The sequence below is a fragment of the Theropithecus gelada genome, chromosome 3, assembly GCF_003255815.1.
Source record: "Theropithecus gelada isolate Dixy chromosome 3, Tgel_1.0, whole genome shotgun sequence".
NCBI lineage: Eukaryota > Metazoa > Chordata > Mammalia > Primates > Cercopithecidae > Theropithecus > Theropithecus gelada.
In genome coordinates, this window is record NC_037670.1 from 132,842,375 (window position 1) to 132,848,374 (window position 6,000).

The following is a 6,000-nucleotide window of genomic DNA, read 5'->3' on the forward strand; positions in this document are numbered from 1 at the left end:
TTTTTTTAGGAACCACCATATTGTTTTTCATAGTGGCTGCACCATTTTACATTGCACACCAACTGTGCACAAGGGTTCCAAATTCTCCACATCCTCGCCAACACTATTTTGTTTTGTTTTTGGAGAGTAGCCATCCTAATAGATGCAAGGTATTGAAATATTTTTAAATGTCAAAAATTCACAAAATACAAGCAAATTCAGTATTTTAGAAAGCCCTGCTCTACCCTGGACCCTGTGCTTTAAGAAAGCCCTGTTCTGACCCTCCTAGAGGTAATGCTACCATCTCCTCCTTCTAGAACATATCTGGGTACCTAGGATCCAAGAATTCTGTAGGGACTTGGAAAAGCCCCTTCCCCACATAACAGACAGTGGGCTGCTCTGCTGGTATACACAACAGAAAGCCTCATAGACAGCTGATGCAAGGGTGTGGGGATGGTTTGCAGGATGTTGATATAACTTGCTTGTGGGTTGGAAAGTTCACCCAAGTTTGCTTGAAGCTTTTGAAAGTTCAGGACTAAGTCGGGTGGGCCATGGACTGGCTGTTTCCATGTCACCATATTCCAGCACAGAATTCTGAAGAGTCTGAGAATTCTCAATTCAAACCTGGACTTCCAGGTCTTTATGATTATATGTTTGTCAAGATAAGACAGAAAATATACCTTTTAAATATTTAACACAAAACTTGTTACCTCCTGTGCGCTCTGTTGAGGGACTTTAGAGAAACTAGATACAAAACTGGACAACAATGAAATCCATTTTGTTCCATTTGTGCCGTGGTTTGAATGGTCCCCCAAACTTCATGTCTTGGAAATAATTCCCAATGCAATGGGAGAGGGGTGCAAATGAGGGGTATCTAGGTCATGAGGGCTCTGCCCTCATAAGGGAATGTAGTTGTTGTGAGAGTAAGTTTGTTAGAGCCCAATAAAAATATTCAATCTGACAAAATGAAGATTCCAAATTAGAAGGAATCCTATGCAGCCATAAAAAAAAAAGAGATCATGTCTTTTGCGGGAACATGGATGGAGCTGCAGGCTATTATCCTTAGCAAACTAACACAGGAACAGAAAATGAAATACCATATGTTATCACTTTATATAAGTGGGAACCGAATGATGAGAACTTATGAACACAAAGAAACAACAGACACTGAGGTCTACTTGATGGGGGAGGGTGGGAGGAGGGAGGGGAGCAGAAAAGATAGTTATTGGGTACTGGGCTTAATACCTGGGTGATGAAATAATCTGTACGACAAACCCATCTGCTATAGAATTAGCAGATGTTGGTCAAAAAGATTATTCAAAGCTCATTCTCAGGCAAAAGAAACCTTTTATTCTGTGCCCAGAAGGCCCATACTGAGTCCGCCTATGACACCAAACAGTATGAATGAAATTTACCTTAGGCATTAGGCGAAAGGAAATGTGCAATTTCTATTGTTTAGAAGGTCTCCCAGCTCACACTCAGGAAAAAGGTCCCAGTTGTGATTCTACTTACCAGCACAAGGGAGAAGCCCCATTTTGTATCTTGAAAATAAATTCTTTCAAAAAGTACATTTTAAAGCATTTGCATTTCTCCCATTTCCCTATAATTGTGTAAGGCAGATGATTCAGTTAAGCCTAACTTAAGAAAAATATTAAGGACTTACAATGTGTCTATAATAGCAGCACGCCACAAGCTGTGAGGTATTTCTAAGCAGCATATGGCAAATTGAGTTGGGAATGCATAATATAGTTAGATAAAACAAAGAAAACTATGCAATTTCAATTATTTACTGCCCAATGAGGACTTTCCCTCCTTTTGCTCTCAAACTTCAGAAAAAAGCAAATACAATAGTTTCAGGTGCATGTTTTAATATTGAGTTTGTGACTTTTGCAGGTGTTTTCAAATGATTGAAAGGCTTAACATTCTGGTGCATACAAGATATATATATATATATATTTTAAAGTAACTTTTTGGTTGTGAAAATTACTCAAAAGAGGGTTGGAGTTGAGCTCTTAATCTCACTTGAGCTTGATTACGCTTGTGATGAACCAGATGTCGCGGTTCTTTCCTGGGTGCTATTGCAGACACATACCAGATTAGGACATAGCTACTTTCCCATGCTCAAAAAATGAGAATGGTAAAAAACCATATTACAAAATTCTATACTATCTAAACTTCATCAAGACCTTTGAAGTATGTATATTCTTGTAACACTCTATATGCATATAAAAACCAGATATTTGCATTATATACTAACATCGTCTAGAGTTCTACCACTTCTACAGTTTTTGAGTGTCAGCTTTGGGCATTTTTTTTCACATAATTCAACATAGGAAATGGAAGCATAAGGGCATGTTTAGATGTGTATGGATTAACTGCATCCTGATACCAAACGTGTTCATTCAAAACTAGCAAAATAACAGCACCTGCGATTTACAAGACTGGGGTTTCAATGATTAAAAAATAGAAAAAAAAAATTGTAGTTTTAAATAACTCTCAATTCTACTGGCATTATTTTCAAAAACTTGTGTTCTCAAGACCAAATCTGAAAGGCAGAGTGTGATATAAAGTACACTGACTTTGTTTACCTTTTTCAATTTGAAAAACTTTTGATTAAGAATTCCCTAGGGTGTTCATAATTACCATAAATACAAAAGCACAATGACTGTTCTCCTACAACATTTTCAAAAATGTGATCCAAATGTACAAAACAGAATGAAAGACACTTGCTTTTTCAAGATTCCTACAGGTGAATGTGTATTCATATAGACGACACAGAACTTGCCACAAGACGTTTGGTGGCTTCTTTTTTTCCTTTTTAGTATTATGTTGCTTGGTCAAGGTATGGACTATTTTTAATTGCATTCACGTTCTTTTAAAATTACTTTGATAGCCAACTTAATTAAAATACTACTTTAAATACTTTTCTAGACCAAGGCATGTTGGGCATACTGTGCAATATAAGATGATATAACCTTCTTTTCTTCTCAGATAATTGGACAGAATTTTGGATTGTTGTTAATCACTTTATCTTTTACAAACATAGTCAGTAGTAGTGTCTGCTATAAGAAAGAGTGCCACCCTACTCACAGGAGCAAAGACATGGAATCAACCTAAATGCCTACCAATGACAGACTGGATAAATAAAAATGTGGTACATACACACCATGGAATACTATGCAGCCTAAAAGAGAACGAGATCATGTCTTTTGTGGGAACATGGATGGAGCTGGAGACCATTATCCTTAGCAAGCTAATGCAGGAACAGAAAACCACATTATCACTTATAAGTGGGAGCTAAATGATGAGAACTTATGAACACAAAGAAGGAAACAACAGACACTTAGAGTCTACTTGATGGGGAAGGGTGGGAGGAGGGAGAGGAAGAGAAAAGATAAATTATTGGGTACTGGTCTTAATACCAGGGTGATGAAATAATCTGTACAAGAAACCCAACTGACATGAGTTTAGCTATGTAACAAAGCCTTCAAATGTACCCCCACACCTAAAAGTTAAAAAAAAAAAGAGCACTACCAAGTAGCACTTGTTAACTATTTTATATTCTATTAGATGGGTACATTATCTTGGTTTGATCTTTGAAAATTGCCTAAGTAGTACACATAAATTATTTAAATGTGATGTAGATTACATTACAATATCTGAAAGGATATTAAAGTATTTGTAATTCTAGAAAATTTTTGAAAGATTGCTATATAGATATGTTAATGATATGGTTTATGATTTTCCATTGATATTGAGGAAGCAGTCGAGAAATATGACTTTTCTCGCTATCATCTCAGTGCTACTATATAAAATAGGAATAATGATGGTACCTGCCTCGTAAGGTTGTTGTGAAGATAAATGGCAATAAATGTTAGCTACAACTATTACTGGAACATTCAACCATTTTGGACCATATAACCTGTTGCTATTCAATCAGACCGAAGTCCTTAAAATACCATCTCAAAATTTATATTGTTCAGAGGCAAGGAATGAATCTATATTAAGAATGTTAAAGATTTTTATCATGAAGATAAGTCAACGTTACAGTCAACACTTTATCAAAATAATTATCCAAGCTAATAATGCATATCTGTGAAGTGTAATGAATTTCAATCCACTCGCATCAAGCTGAATAAAGGTTATAATAAACAAAGCAATCAGTGTGACTTCTGAGAGAGACATTGATCAAACCCTTGGACCAACACAGCCAACAGTTTAGCCCAGGGACATCTGTACTCTATGAATCTTTTTTGGATGGTAGATAGCTCCTGCCAGGAACAGAACAAACTGTTTTTTTAAATGTGATCCCCTCCTTCCTATTTCCTAGTCAGGGAAGAGTAATTGCCATAGATTTGTTCCAAAAAAGTGAGATTAAGTGAACAGTTTGATTGTATTTAAACTTGGCAAAAAAAAAAAAAAAAAAAAAAAAGGAAAAGGAGCAATGAATGCAAAAATAATTCAGCTGGGATTGATCTGGAATGGAATTTTACAAATGGTTTATGCACCCTAACTGGGCAAAGTATACCTTCAATTTCTCATGGAAGAAATTCATTACTTGCATTTTATGGATGAGTAGCTCAGAGTTTCTAAAAGGGAGAAATGTTGGTATTTTGGGTGGAAGAATTATTCATTACGAGGGGCTGTCCAATGCCCAGTGTATCCCATTTATTTATTATCTGTCTCCTGGAGTACTAAATGCTGGTGATTCCCCCAGACAATCTCCCTTCTCCCCACTCCCAGATTTGCAAACTTTCCAGGAGATGGGTAAGACCACTGTGTTATTAAATGAAGAGATAAAGAGGAGTATTCACATAATTTGATGTTATAATAATTTTTTTCCAAAAAAAAAAAAAAAAACCCTCTGAAGTTACGAAGACTGAGAGGACATTTACTGAGACAAGTACATTTCTTCACTGATTAAACCCCAAATTTCACAGATTCAGTTTAGTAAACTGGATTTGAAGTCACTTCACAACATTCCACCAAAGGACATTCCAGGAAAGAGAGATAGGAAGAGTTCTGGCTAAGACAATGGACTGGTCCTAGCTCTATCGCTCTCTAGCTGTAATTATCTTGGGCAACTTTTTCTAACAAAGGGATAATACTGCTATTCACCTTGTAGGCTTATTGTGACAATTTAATGTAACTTGCTGAGCTCAGTTCCTGGTACTCAGCAAGCACTCAAATGTTATCTATGTTCCAGTCACATTACTGGCACGGACGCTTGTGAAACATTCAAAAGTGTGACTAGGACCATTTCTAGGGCATAGCGGGTTATGTACAATTCTGAACTTCAAACTTCAGAGATCCTAGCTACCCCAGTAATCAGCAGCTCAGCTGTTACTAGTTGCTGGGGGAAAAAAAGCTCAAAGGGAGCCCCTCCCTTCTACCACCAAAACAAAGTTGTAAGATTCCCCTTTATGCCCTCAGACTGCATACTTTTGTGACTCCCTTTCCCCTCAAAAGATTCCTTTCAGGCCCGGCTCAGTGGCTCATGACTGCAATCACAGCACTTTGGGAGGGTGAGGCAGGCAGATCACCTGAGATCGGGAGTTCGAGACCAGCCTCACCAACATGGAGAAACCCCGTTTCTATTAAAAATACAAAAAAATTAGCCAGGCGTGGTGGCCCTAGGTACTCGGAATCCCAGCTACTCGGAAGGCTGAGGCAGGAGTATCGCTTGAACCCGGAGGTGGAAGTTTCAATGAGCCGAGATCGTGCCATTGCACTCCAGCCTGGGCAAGAAGAGCAAAACTCCATCTCAATAAAAAAAAAAAAAAAAAAAAAAAAAATGTGGCTTAGGAGGAAGTAGTGCATAGTGTAATTATAACCCAGGCCCGGCTCTCTCCACCCTCTAGGGGAAATCCCATCTAGCCCAAATGCCTCTAGGGACAACTGTATCTGAAGTTTTTTTTTTTTTTTTTTTTGAGACTGTGTCCCACTGTGTCGCCCAGGCTGGAGTGCAGTGGTGCGTGGTGCGATCTCGGATCACTGCAACCTCCGCCTCCCGGGTTCAAG